The sequence below is a fragment of the Podarcis melisellensis genome (genome assembly GCF_964234715.1).
Source record: "Podarcis melisellensis genome assembly, chromosome: 2".
Classification (NCBI taxonomy): Eukaryota; Metazoa; Chordata; class Lepidosauria; order Squamata; family Lacertidae; genus Podarcis; species Podarcis melisellensis.
In genome coordinates, this window is record NC_138529.1 from 2,184,127 (window position 1) to 2,199,053 (window position 14,927).

The following is a 14,927-nucleotide window of genomic DNA, read 5'->3' on the forward strand; positions in this document are numbered from 1 at the left end:
CTAGTCCATTTTTGCTAGGCTTGGTGCACCTACCTGTGTGCAGCTACATTTGCTTGGTGAACCTACATACATTCCTGGGTGTGTTAATAAGGTGTGGCACATCAGCAGCCTGGAGTCTGGAACTCTTTTCCAATTTATGAAGATTTTCCTATCTGATCAGCCATGAGTGAGTCTGACTTACCTCAGGCCGGACGGACAGACTTGGCCATTTGTTAAGGAAGGATCTCGGGTGATAGATGTCAACTCAGCCCGGCCAGCTACCAGGAAGGCAAGAGGCAGAGCTAGTTCCTGCTTCACCACCACTCTCTGCTGGGGTGGCTTTGCCCCCAGAGCCTGCAAACATACCAACCCTTTTGTTTTCATGGTTCATTCAGACGTGCCAGGTCTGTTCTCCCAGGTGGACAACAAGGCTATGCAAGCCCTCAGCCAAAAAGAAAAAGAAATCCAAATCCCAAGCTAGGATTTACCTGCCCTGCTCTTCGTCTAAGAAGCTCAGAGCTGCTTATATATATTTCCCCCCAGAGCGTCTCTCATCCATTGTGACCACAAGATGCTGGATTAGATCCCGTAGGGCTCTTCGTACCACTTCCATGGGTTTGTAGGGGAGAATCAGCAAGAAAGCAATGGGCTGACCATCTTCCCTGCCAGCTGATTCTCTTGAGCAAATGCTTCATCCATACTCACATCTGTTATCTCAGCAAACACAGGTTTGGGAAAATACATTTGCCAAGGCAACTTCTTGTTCCATCTTTACTTCACTGTGAGGTGGCAAGGCCTATGGCTTTCCCTTTATTTTACTTTGATTTATCTGTATGTTTTAGAAATAATAAATAGTTAACTGTTTATTGTTGGCTTTTCCTTTGATTTAGTTAAATCCAGATTGCTGGACACATAATAATTTTCTTACTGAGGTTCCTAAACATAAACAAAAACAAATCCTGATCGACGATTATGAGGGAAATGATGGGGCAAGTTCTCTGCTTGGAACTCCTTGCAAGGCTTTAGCTCCTCCAATTTAAGGGAAGTGTCACACTGGGCAACAATTTTTTACTTTTTGAATGTTGTCTAGATTTCTACAACTGATTTAGGGTATTTTTGCACTGCTGAATCAGGAAATGGCATCTGTTTCTCTCCATCAGGTCAGGTTTACTGTAAACTGAATGGTGGGCATTGATAAAGGTAAGTACACATTAATTGCATGTTGCTTCACCATTTTTCAAACTTCAGGGCTTGAACATCCGTTTCTTGGAACTCCTGGAATGCTCAGCGGCAGGGAGGTCTCTCTTCAGAGTCCAACAGTAGTCAGCCATCATGACTGCATCCCAGCGACCCTGATACCTGGTCTCCATCTCTTTCATGTCCTGATGGAATCTCTCCCCCTGCTCGTCACTCATTGAACCCAGGTTCTCAGGAAACCGGTCCATATGTGAAAATAGGTAGTGCATCTTGACGCTCATGTTGCAGCCCAGGTTTCTGAAAGCAGTCAGCATGTTGTTGACAAGTTCTGCGTAGTTTCTGGCCTTATTGTTGCCAAGAAAGTTCTTCACTACCAGAACAAATCCCTTCCACGGTTCCAGTTCCACTTCGTTCATTGAGTTTCCGACTCTGGATCTCTGATGAGCTGACGGATCTGAGGACCATCAAAGATGCCAGCTTTCAACTTCTCCATGGTCAATCCTGGAAAAGCCTGGCACAAGTAAGTGAAGCAGTCACCATCCTTGTCCAGAGCCTTGGTGAACTGCTTGATTAAGCCGAGCTTGATGTGCAGCGGTGGGAAGAGTATTCTGTCTCTGTCCACCAAAGGGTCGTTGATGACGTTCCTTTCTTTGCAAGGCACCAGTTCCTCCCGCACAGGCCAGTCCTTCTTCGTGTAATGCTGAGCACGGTCCCTACTATCCCACATGCACAGAAAACATGGGTACTTGGTGAAGCCAGACTGTTGTCCCAACAAAAAGTTCACCATCTTCAGGTCAACACAAATAACCACTTATGCTGATCATAACCAATTTTCTCCAGCACATACTTCACTGCTTCATAGTTCTCCTTCATTGTACTCGAGTGAGCCAGGGGTTTAGAGGCAAACTGGTTGCCGTTGTGTAGCAGAACACATTTCAGTGATCACTTGCTGCTGTCAATGAACAGTCTCCAATCTTTGGGTTCATACTGTGGCACTCCAAGCTTGAGCAGAAGCTGCACAATATCTGCACAGTACACCAAGTCCTTCTCTTCCGAGAAAAAATGGAGGTACTCTTTATGCCTGTTGCGGAAGAAGCTGATGCGAGCACTGTCAGAGAGGAGGTTTTTTCCTTCAATCTGGATGCCAACAGTTCGGCAGAGTCCTTTGACAAGCTGAGGTCACGAACTAGATCATTCAACTCCTTTTGGGAAAATGGATGTGGAGCATCATCTTCAAGAACCACTTCTTCTTCTTCATTTCCTTCAACACTGGAGGCATCTTCGTCACTAATGTCAGGAAGTTCTCCGAAGATAGGCACTGGAATTTCATCACAATGAGCTACAGGACGACGTGCTGATTGAAGATCAGGATACTTGAGGCTGCTCCGGTTCTTTCTGTTGATCCCAGCTGCACCAATTTATGGAAGATTTTGAGGTTTTATGACTTCAAATTGATCCCTTTTGACATAATCACCCAGAACTATCGGACCTGAATACTTCTTGTTATTAAAATAATAATTTCCAATCAAAACAATTATTCAACATGGCATTTTACCCCCACCAACTTCTTCTAAAATGCTCCACACAAGCGTACATGTGAACAAAAACGTAAAAAAAGACATGTGGCCATAGCTCAAAAACTTGACCTGATTGAGCAATACCAATGTGATTTTTGGATTCAGTGCATCAGATTCGTCCTAAATCAACTGAAAAAAACCCGCAGACAACAAATTTGTTGTTGACCAGTGTAATGCCCTCCGTAAAATGATGGTGGCATTATGGCATTTCACCCTGACCAACAGGAGGGCACGCCCAGGGCAGAGAAGGAGGAATGTTGAGGAATTCTAAGCAAACTCAGAGCAGCAATGGGGCACAGCAGATTACCCCAAACAGCAGGGGATGAGAAACAAATAGAGGGATGGGGACAGTTGTCCTCTTGGATTTCTGGAGGTTGGGCTGCTGTTACAGGCACAGGAGCAGAGCCTTTAGAAAAAGCTGGCAACCCTAGGTATGACTTGCATCATCAGGCGGTGGTGGGGAGGACAAAAGGCAAGGAATGGATCTCTCTAGCTGGCACACCAATTCTGATGGAACAGGTTAGAAATGGAAAAGTACCAGAGCTCAGATTTCCCCTCCCAAGAGTCAGAAGCCTTTTTCTAACCTTCCAGCTAGGTGCAGCATCTCACTAAGATCTCACTTTGAAACAGTGAGAGGAACTCCTTGAGTATTTTGTACTTTCACAGTGTGGAAAGCAACATTTTAAATGTGCAAATTATTTTTCAGTCAGGGATGGGGAGCCTGTGGCCCTACAAGTGTTGCTAAACTGCAGCCCCCATCAGCCCCCATCTGCATGATCAGTATTAGGGTGATGGGAGTCGTAGTTCAGCAATGGCTGGGGTGGGGCAAGCTCCCCATCCCGGTTTGAAATGCCAATTTATTTTTAATGTGTGTTTTGTTGTTATGTCTGTGGGTCCCCCCCCCCCTTGTAAGCTGCTTGGGGGGGAATAGTTTTTTTAAGTGGGGTGTAAATTATTTAAAATAAATGACATCTAATTATTATTACAGTTGAATCAGCATGAAGCAACACATTGTAGAAGAACAAGAGGCTACCATGGAAAACCGCACCCCCATGCCATATTATTTGTGACACAGAGTTTCACGTACCCTGCAATGTGATGATGCTATACTGAAAGTTTCTGCCCTGCCAGATCACATCCTGGCCTCTAACAGAAAGAAGCAGGAGTTGGAGAACCACATACAACACACGAGAGAGCCAGTAAGGTGTCGTGGGTAGAGAACTGCACTCCAAACTGATGAAATCCACGTTCAATTCAGTTTCAACTCAGTCATGAAGATCAGTGGGTGAACTTATCCTACCTCACAGGATTGCTGTGAGAAGACAGGGGAGAACCAAGCATGCTGTGTTGAGCTCAGGAGGAAGGAACGGCAGGAGATTCATGTAATAAACCAGCCAAAATGATATTGTCAAGAGGTGAGTGAAATGATTCAGCACAGGAAGAATGCCACAGAGAGGATGCCATTCTCAATGGAAGATTGGTGAACAATGCAATCTTGCATTTCACCTTCCAGTGCAGCAGGATTTTCAAGGGATGCTAATGGAGACTGGGAAATGCCCCCCCCCCCAACACCAGTGAAATGGCATGAGGCATGACTTATGCTTAGAATGACTGAGGCAGGAAGGCCTCCACGCCTCCCTGCCCCACTGTTCAGCCTTCTGCTGTGAGGCAAGATCACCCATCTATCAAGCGATATTATCCTGATCAGAGTGGGCCACAAACAGCAAGAGAAGAAACGCAGAGAAAAAACACCCTCAAGGGCTTACAAAAAAACTTGAACCAGTGTTTATGTACTCCTCCAAAGCCGTCAGTTTTGGTCACTTGATCTGTTAACTGGTGGAATAAATCTGCACAAGTCTGCATGCGAGAAAAACACTTTCAAAGACAAAAAGAAGAATACTTCTTTAGGTTTGAGATAATGCCTGCAATGACACACACCAGCATCATCTCAGAAGATGCATTTTTTTTACCTCTTGCACACAGAAAAAGAGACCCCTGCAGCTTCTAAAATTATAATAATCTTCTGTCTGATCAATCTGAAGACGTGTGCATGCACACAAAAGCTCATACCAAGAACTAACTTAGTTGGTCTTTAAGGTGCTATTGGAAGGAATTTTTTTTGTTTTGACTATGGCAGACCAACACGGCTACCTATCTGATACTGTATGTATTTATTGTTGTTGTTGTTGTTTAGTCGTTTAGTATCACCCTTAATTCTAGATCCCTAATCACCTGTTCTAACAGATTGAATAAATGTTGCAGCTTTAAGGAAGAGTGAGCTTTGGAAAAAGTGGAATAGAAATTTATAAAATAAAATCAGTTTCAACGATTTGCAAGCATTACATACTGCAAATGAAGTAGGGGCTAAGGTCTTTTTCCAGATGTCAACACAGATAAATCTGTAAATCTCCCATTGCATTTTTCCCTTGCTGTGTCAGAGGAATCCTTCAGTTTAAGTGAAATCTACCTGAATTGTCCAGCTCTGTCTCTTCTAATTTTTTGCAGATCCCATTTTCTTCCCTACCTGTAGCATCACCTGCCAATTTGACAGCCACTCCTTCCACCGAAGACACAATCCCCCCCCCCCGCTGGATTCATGACCCTCAGACTTCTTTTAACATCTTCTGCCCCTGGAAGGAGAGGCGTTTGAAGGCAGGAATAAATAAGCCCAGCAAAGGCGTTTGCAGCAGATGGTTCTGATGAAGCAATTTGGGAGCTACGCAAACGTGTGTGGGGCGGCTCACTGGGCTGACAGCTTCTCTTTAGCCACTTGACAAGAGAAAGTAATAAAATGAGGATTAATTAGGCTGTTGTTTAAACACACACGATCCTCCCAGCCAGCAGGGAAACTCATAAACCAGGATTGAGAACAAGACGTGGGTTAATCCTCCCAGCAAACTCTTGCCGAGCGCGGGATGGAGAGGATTTAACCAGGAGGGCCACTCATCCCTTCCGAATGCCGCCCGCCTGGACCTGCACTTTTGCTTGAATAGGCTGGGGCTGTTCTGATTGCAGGGCAAGGCTGGGCAGGATTCCTGGGCTGAGAACGAGGCAGGCATATAGATGTAGACAAACAGAAGCAGAGCCTGAGCGCCAGAGAGAAAGAGTGCAGGCAAGGATGTATGGAAAGCCAGGGTGGGTGGTGCAGCGCATGGGTAGGCACGCTAAGGCCCGGGGGCCGGATCCAGCCCAGTCGCCTTCTCAATCTGGCCCGCGGACGGTCCGGGAATCAGCGTGTTTTTACATGAGTAGAATGTGTCTTTTTATTTGAAATGCATCTCTGGGGTATTTGTGGGGATAGGAATTTGTTGACTCACCCCCGCCCAGCCACTAAATATAATCCGGTCCCTCACAAGGTCTGAGGGACAGTGGACCAGTCCCCTGCTGAAAAAGTTTGCTGACCCCTGGAGTAGCGGGAAGATTGTGTTGGGCTGGAATCTAAGTGACCTGGGTTCAAACCCCCAATCAGGCCAGAAGCTGAAGGCTGGGTGGCCTTGAGCCAGTTGGCCTAACCTACTTGGCAGGGTTGTTGTGCAAATAAAATGGAGGGGAGGGGGAGAGAACCATGTGAGTTCCTGGGGAGAATATAGATGCAACACATATACGAGGAGGAAAAGACAGGTAGTCCTGCAGTGGAATTTCAAAACTGATCTCAAAACCTAACATTCAGAATTTTAAAAATGTATCATGAGAATTGTACAGTTTTGATGATGGGTGAAATGAGGTTTGGCCAAATAATATTGCAAGTGCTGGCAAGTGTTGACTGCTGCTGGTCAGATACGGACAGCTGCTGCAGAATATTTGGATCACTATGGCCCCTCATTTTGAGGGGACCTGGGATGTTGAGAGGGCATTCCTTTAAACTCTGAAAGACACATAGTTGTAGATTATTGCAAAGTGCTCAGTGTGGGTTTCCCCTTGGGCCTGGACAAGAGGCTCCAGATGGTGCAAACGGCTGCGGCTAGACTGTTGATGGGGACAGACCATAACCAGCTCATAGCTCTGGTGCTCAACAGCCTGCAATGGCTGCCCACCTGCTGCCAGGCCAGGCTCAAGGTTCTTGCATGATTTACAACTGGGGTACAGGATACCTGGGACCACTTGGCTCTTTATATCCCTGCCAGATCACTGAGGTCTTTGGGGGATTCATGGCCAGTGCTCCCCCATGGCTCAGATGCATGGCTCATCTCCAGCAGGGCCCAATGTTTGGGCTTGCCCCTCTCGCTCAGGTCAGAGAGGCCCCCTCCCTACTGAACTTCCAGCGCCTACTTGGATTTTGTCCAAAAGTATGTTGTCCTGCCTGGCCCTTAATCGTATCGGCTGCTAGGCAAGCAAAGTTCCTCCAAGCTGGAGTCAGCTTCCAGGATCAGAATCTGTTGTCCATTACTATGTCTAAGGCAAGGTCCACCCATGTCCTCCTGGGTACTGGGTACAAACCTCCCTTCCCCTGAGGATATTGGAACAGGTAAAGAAGTTACACATATAAAACAAGAATGAAACTTGGACATTTCACAGTGAAGAGGGATTGGAATAGTCCAGGGGCCACTGTCTCCAGCCTGGTGCCCTCCAGGCATTGTTGGGCTCCTACTGCCCGCATCTCTGATCACTGGCTGTGGCAGCTGGGAGTTTCTGTCTCACAACTTCCAGAAGGTGCTGGGTTGGGGAAGGCAAATCAGGGTCATTAGGTACATTGTGGACATCTGAAGGCAGCCCTGTTTAGGGAAGTTTTTAATGACTGATATTTTAATGTATTTTTAATCTTTTGTTGGAAGCCACCCAGAGTTGCTGGGGAAACCCAGCCAGATGGTCGGGATATTAATAATAATAATAATAATAATAATAATAATAATAATAATAATAACAATAATAATTTATAATAATAATGTGGCTGCTGCATTCCCAAGTTGCCACTCTTCAGAGAGACTGATCCTGCTGCCCTGAGATGAGTCAGTGCAGAAGCCCTTGTACAATGCCCACTTCCCCATTGTTCCTTTTCCGTCAGCAGTTGCAAGCAAGAATCACTTGCCTCCCATTGTCCCATCTCTCTCCAGCAATATTCAGTACCTGAATGTGCTTTGCTTTGTTAGGTAGCAAGCAGAACTGCTCTTCCAGGCCTGCTGCCCTTAATAAGCCTCTGACCTAGCTAACATCTGGCTTGGCATTTACCAGGTTCAATTACTCCAAGATGAAAACTATTCTTCCAACAACTTCTAACTTATTACATGATCCTTGATACATGGACAACTTAGAAAAGGTAAGCCTGGATGTGTTTGTTCTCTTTCCTGAGTGAAATGGTCAGAGCAGGCTTTGCGGTGGCACTTTTCCTTTGGCGGGTGAGGGATGGAGGGTGGCAGTGTCTTTATGAAGATTATATGAAGAGTATGGCTTGCAAGTGAGCAGAGGCACACAGGAGCTCAGGCAGCCATAGGACATGCCTGGAATCCCAGATGTTAAGAATGTGTGGCATACTGCTTCTGTCAAGACAGCCCTACCATGAGGCAAGGAGAAAGGGACCAACTCCAGAGCCCAACTAAGGTCTGGTCTATAGACAGGTTGTTGCAGAAGGAGGTCGGGAAATGGACCGTGCCACTTCAGACTGCAGACAGAGCAGAGAGCACACAGAGAGAAGCTCCTTCCACCTAAGCAGAGTGCACCGCCCCCGTGGGTCCCTCACCCAGAAACACCAAGCCAACATGTGAAGAGTTCCAGCATCTCCACTCTGCCTCTTCTCTCCAGAGAAGATGGAAGGGTGGGCGCGTATCACATTTTGGGATGCTCCCGTGCATCAAAAACACCCTGCAAGTATTGGCACAGCAAAGAACCAGGGCTGGAACTTGCATCCCCTGCATTCCCCTTCTTTTCCATTGCGGGGAATTGTTTACATGGAGAAGCATTTAAAAGCGACCTCCAACCCCTACAGCCTGCAGTGGTGCAGGCCACTCCACCACATTCCACACCCTCCAAAATTCCTCAGATGAAAATAGGGGCATTGGCATCCCAGGAATGTTGGAGGGTAGGCAGTTGGTGTGTTGTGTTGTCGTTGTACATGTGATTTAAAACTGGAAACTTGATTAAGAAATATTATTATTTAAAAAACAAAAACCAAGCAGTGTGGCAAAACCTGGTGTGTGTGTGTGTGTGTGTGTGTAATGCACAGAGATTAAAACAAAATGTAAAAAAGCTGAAGTGACAAAACAGTACGCAGAGGTAAGTAAATAGATGTATTATGATGCCTGTGTCCGTATGTCCCCACACCATATCATTTATATGCCACCTTTTCTACCCAGGCACCCAAACAGACCTCCCTCGTGTGGCACCAACCTGAGAGGAGAGGCTCAGCAGCCTGGTGCGACCATGACCAGACAGGAGGGAGGTTTTCCTCTGGGTGGGTGGGAGAGCTGACAATTTCACTCACATCTCGTCTTTCTGGTGCTGCCTCTGCCGCAGTCCGGCTGCTGCACTTGGTCATCTCAACAGCAGATGGGTGGGAGAGAAGTGCCGCAAAACCAACCCGCTAATCTAAACAAAGGAGAGGAGCTGCCAACCCCAATGCCCAGCTGGCCATACAACCACCCCCCAAGACACACAGAGAGAAGCTCCTTCCACCTAAGCAGAGTGCACTGCCCATGTGGGTCCCCAGAAACACCAAGCCAACATGTGAAGAGTTCCAGCATCTCTCAACAACTTTGCAGGTGTCAGGAATTTTACTTTTTGAAATATGGCCACCCTAAGAATAACAGCTTTGGGCAGGAGGTGAGAGGGCTTTGCGAAGGAGCCCTCATGCCACCTTTCCAAGGCTGCTGCTGCTGCTGCCCCAGGAGCTGCTTCCATGGGGGAATTTGGAACGTCCCATGATTAAGTCAGAAGCCGTGACAGCTTCAGGAATTTCACGACTGTCCTGGCAAAATTAGGGAACTTGGAGAGTATGACTTTTCCATCTCAGGCCTAAAATTTGACAATATCTGCATGTTTAAACATGGATGTGCCATAGTCACAGAGAAAGCAGAGGGTGTGGGTTTAAGATGAAGAGCAAACTGGATGCTCAGGTGAGAATCCCCTCCCAGGCTCAGGCGGTGTCAGGGTGGTGCAACTGGTTTGGCCACACTGAGTGCCACACTACAGGAGGGCAGCACAACATGGGCGTAGAACGGAGCAAGAGAGGCGGGGGGGGGGGCACTGAATTTTAGTATCCTACAGGACACCACTGAAATTTGAGAGAAGAAAGTCCACCTCTGCCTGTAGCCTCTTTGCCCAGATGCTTTCTCCTCCAGCTGGGCTTGATTCCTGTATCCAAGCGCAGCTGCTGGGAGGAAAACTTCACAAGGCCAGTGATGCCATTGGCCCTTTTCTACCAGAGGCAGGGAGGCCGCTGCAGTCGCACCAGCCCAGCCCTTGCCCCTGCTTGAAATCAGTCCGATCCCAGCCTCACAGTCTCCTCTTTAGCGGAAGTGGGTTTGTTGTGGAAGTCATCTCCCAGCCAACTCTAATTACACAGCATGGATTTGTGGTTGAATACGCCACCCACCACCTGCCACCTGCTAGGGACAGTCTGGAAGTACAAAGGGAGAGGCTGTGGAAGGCTGGGCTGATCAGGGTGGTGGTGGTGTCCGAAACGTCATTTGGCCCAGGGACTCAAGATTAAAGGGGGCCTCAATTTTAGACACTAGTTTAGTTTTTGGCATTTGATCAGTTTCACAACTTGTTTTTATGCAGAGTGGAGCAAAAGTTACACATTCTCTCATCTAGAAAAGCATTTGTTAAACACACACACGGATATTCAAATTCTAATTTTTGTGCCGTAGTTTGTTTTGCAGGTGTTGCCATTTTAATTTTTATAATGCCCAGGGGTCTCACGGACGGCTAGAAGCGGCCAGGACATGGTGGGAGGTACACAGGAGAAGCAAGTTGTGTTTTGCCACCAATTTGTGTCTTCTCCTCAGGTGCAGAGCTGCCTTCTCTGTTGTGAAGCATTCCTTCAGCTCACCGTGGCAGCTCACACAGACACAGACCAGCCTATTGCTAGTCCTCACTTCTTAGGAGGAGGCTGTTATCTTCCAAGGTCTAAAAATCACAGCATTTACCAGAAATCCCCCCTGAATTTACATCTTAGGGGATTGATGGCTACGCCAGGGTGACCTGCCTTCATCGGCTCCCCTCCTCACTCCATAACTCAATAATGCCTCCCCCTTAAGCCCCGAAAACAAATCCACGCCTCTCTGCACTAATTGAAGAAAACAGGCAGCGAGGCCTCATAAACACGGTGTCAGCTCGCATTACGCAAAATTAAAATTCTCAGCACCAGGAATTCCTAAAGAGGCTGCTTTTTTAATATCGTCCGAATCCGTTTAAGCCTGGGTAATATTGTTTAGGTTGCCATGGGAACAGAAGGCAGCTCTGTTAGCCACTGGTGGATTGAAAACTAGTTTATTATTGGTGCTGGATTGACAGACACGGTAACTGGGGGAGTCTGTGCGATACCTGTAAGATGGGACAGCTGCCATTTGGGGCAGCACAAAGGGGTTGCTTTCACAATGGGGCACTTCAGCGCAGCTCAGATATTATTTCCCTGCAATTAGCTGGCAGCAGGATTAAAACAGAGATTCCACACAAGCACTTAACGGAGCACCATATTATCCAGCAGCCCCCTTCCCCACGGTCTTATAATGTTTACTCACAAGTAAGTCCTGCTCAGCAAAGGTTTCCAGCAATGTTACTCAAACGCTTCTTCCTTGTGGGTTCAAGTTTGCTTTTTTGATTCTTGATGAGCATTGGTGGGGGGATTAAATATAAATAGCCTATCATTTGTCCTTTGAATAGCCACTCTCATTACCCCCAATATTGGTTTTGGTTCCCACAAAGGGCGGGGGGGGGGAGGATTTAACTACTGATTTCTTTCCCCATAGAAACAGAAACTGATACTGGAACAAAACAAGGACTTTTCAAGGGACACTCCATCACTCACCAGGCTGAAACAAACCTGCAAACAGGAAATGTCTAATTAAAGGCACAAGAGCCACGAGGTGCCTCAAAGGCTGCAACTATGTTCTATTACAAAAATAAATAAATACTGCAACAAATCACGTCAGAAAAGAAAGGGAAGGCACACCACCAAAAACATTGAAATGGAAAGGGCTAATGCCATTGTCATCAGAATGCTCTCTAAGAAGGAAGTGAGCAAAGGACAGTAAGTCCAGAGGAAATGGCTAGGGCAGAATTTTTAAAAGGCCAGTGTTTAAACAGGCAGATTCCACAGGGCCAAAGACTAGATTGCCACCCTCTCAGGGAGCCAGCTGCCCTCAGTTGGGGGGGGGGGAGGAAGGTGCTGCCACACCCCAGTGTTTTTCAAGAGAGATTTGACTCCCGGTTCAGTGAGCTTTTCTGCATTGAATGGGGAGGGGAGAAGAGCACCTTCATTTCAGACACCCTCAGACATGCCTCAACCCCTTCGTCCTGAGCCCTACAGAAACTAGGCCTATGTGAAAGTAAAGGCATTTGCAACTATTCTTCCCTTGTGATCTGCCCTTCCTCACTCTGCTGTCTTGCCCAGCCAATAGCTAGTCTGTTCACTCCTCTGGGACGCAGGCGCTGTGGGTTAAAGCCTCAGCGCCTAGGACTTGCCGATTGAAAGGTCGGCGGTTCGAATCCCTGCGGCGGGGTGCGCTCCCGCTGCTCAGTCCCAGCGCCTGCCAACCTAGCAGTTCGAAAGCACCTCCGGGTGCAAGTAGATAAATAGGGACCGCTTACTAGCGGGAAGGTAAACGGCGTTTCCGTGTGCGGCTCTGGCTTGCCAGAGCAGCGATGTCACGCTGGCCACGTGACCCGGAAGTGTCTTCGGACAGCGCTGGCCCCTGGCCTCTTAAGTGAGATGGGCGCACAACCCCAGAGTCTGTCAAGACTGGCCCGTACGGGCAGGGGTACCTTTACCTTTACCTTTACCTTCACTCCTCTGGGCAAGAAACGAATGCTTGCTCCACTTCTAAGCACTCAGCTGTAGTGCACCAGTAACACCCAAGCCCGCTCCCATCAAAGACTTAGGGCGTGCTGATGAATGGGAAGCTTGGGTGGGATCATGAAGTAGCAACTTTTTAGCTTTGCTTAGCAAAGGTGCAGGGGCATAGCATGGCGGGGGCAGAGGGTGGCAGCCCCGGGTGCACCATTTTTAGGGGGCACAAGCAAGGCATTCCCACACAGGGGATCCCACCCTGCCTGCTACCAGGGGTCCCTGGGTCCCTGAGCCTGGCCTTGCTGCCGCATTCCTGGCCCCCTCACTGAATGGCTGCCTGGCCAGTGTTTGGGTGGGGGTGGAGTTGCCTGCCAAGGGCCGTGTCTACTGGCTCTACTGGCCAGGCTCCTCCCTGCATGGGCAGGTGGGGGCACAACGCAGCCCCGCTTGGCTCTGGTGGCCACGGCTGAACTGTGCACAGGCTCCGTGAACCGTTTGCGCCCAGCTGTGTTGGTGGCCAGAGTCCGAGGGTGCAATGAAGCAATTTCCCTTGATAATGAAAGCAAAGAGGCAAGCCAGTGGCCCATTGTGACCTCTGGGTGGGGTGAATTCTGTGGGGCAAAGGCACAGAAGGGGCAGTCTGCATTGGGGGACACAGAAGAGCTTTTCCCCACAGGTTAGAATTCTGAATGAGAAATAACAGTACATTTCACATTAACACTGTTGTTCTCAAAACCCTTCCTCTGAAATAAGGACAACCTTTTTTTGATAATGTTCAACTGAACATCCCTAACACTGCAGCCGTATTTTAATGCCCAGTATAAAAGGGCCTTTCCTTTAAGAAACCACAAGGATCAAGAAATATGGGAGTTGAGGGGCAGCCCCCTTTCTGAGATGCGGGTGCTTGTTGCCTTCATTCCCCCCCCCCACTCTCCTGTCAATCACTACATGAAACTTGATCCAGACTAATTTTGCAAAAGATTGCCTTTAATTTTTTTTTTTTAATGATACAATGTTTTGTGCCAGAAAACTAGAGTTTGTGGCACACAGTCCAATTACTGAACCCCCTTCATGTATGTTGTGAACCACCCTGTGATCTTTGGGTGAGGGGCGGTATACAATTGCAATAAATAAAAAATAAAATAAATGTATGCATAGTGACAACCAAAAATGTTTGCAAACACCCTCCCTTTCCTATTGAATTCTCTCATCCCCCCCCCATCCACTAACTTCTGGGTGTTCCTGTACCCAGATATGAACCAATCAGGAGAGCTGAGCCGCATTCCCTGCATTTTGAATCAAAACTGGATCCAAGGAGCCTAAACGAGAAAACTCTCCTCAAGTGCCTGTAAGAGGCCTTGTGAAGCCCTGTGGTAACAGCATGGAGAGCCCTGACCTGAGCCTGGGAAGGCTAATTTGGAGAATATAAAACTGTACCAGTGGGATTAAAAGGTGTTAATGAAGCAGGACTTGAGGCCACCTCAAAGGCGACTGGGTCCCCAGCTTCATGAAGCCGCTGTGTTTAGTTAGGGTTTAGTCAAAATGAAGCAGTCCCTGGCTTAAGAGCGGGTCTGTTTACTCAGCGCTGAGCTCCAAAATCCATCCTTAGCTGCCTGAAATATTGAAGTGGAAGGTTTAAAGCTGCTTTCCAGATTGCCAGGCCAGACCCAGGAGCAAGGGATGAAGGAACCCTGGAAATACAACAATACTCCCCTTTCATTACTAGGAGTTTTGATTTGAGTCCTACTAACAATGGCAGTGTGATGAGCAAAGTTTGAAGAGGGAAATCTCTCCTTCTCTCTGCCTTTTCTCCCTCCTCCAACTTGGCCTTGTTTCCTTAATGCCACAGAGAAGCAGAGATTAAAAAGCTGTGTCTGAATCGTCCGTGGCTCCAGGTCTGATTCAGCAGGAGGTGAAAGGCAGGGCTCCAAGGTGTCTTTGGGCCTCTCAGAACAGATGGGCATCTGAACAGGATGCCCAACACATCAACTTTGCTGGTGGAAAGTTCTTACGAAGGCACTTTCCCGGCAAAAACGCATTCTTTACTGCTGAATTGGAGCAAATGGCAATCTATGGTAACCCAAACTGCCTTTTGTTCAGATTATGCTGGGGAAAGTGGCGGGCCAACAAAACCTGCTTGAACTTATGCCTAGAAAGTGCGAGGCAAAAGGTAAGTGCGGATGAGCCCTTTGTTTGGGACCACGACCACTAGGATGCCAAGTGTACCCAAT

General features: G+C 47.7%; 1 protein-coding gene across 3 annotated transcripts in view; it reads right to left on the bottom strand.

Moving 5' to 3' along the window:
- LOC309362554 (LIM/homeobox protein LMX-1.2-like) overlaps nucleotides 1–14,927 on the bottom strand; it is an 83,584-nt gene that overhangs the window by 12,790 nt on the left and 55,867 nt on the right. The window lies entirely within an intron of this gene.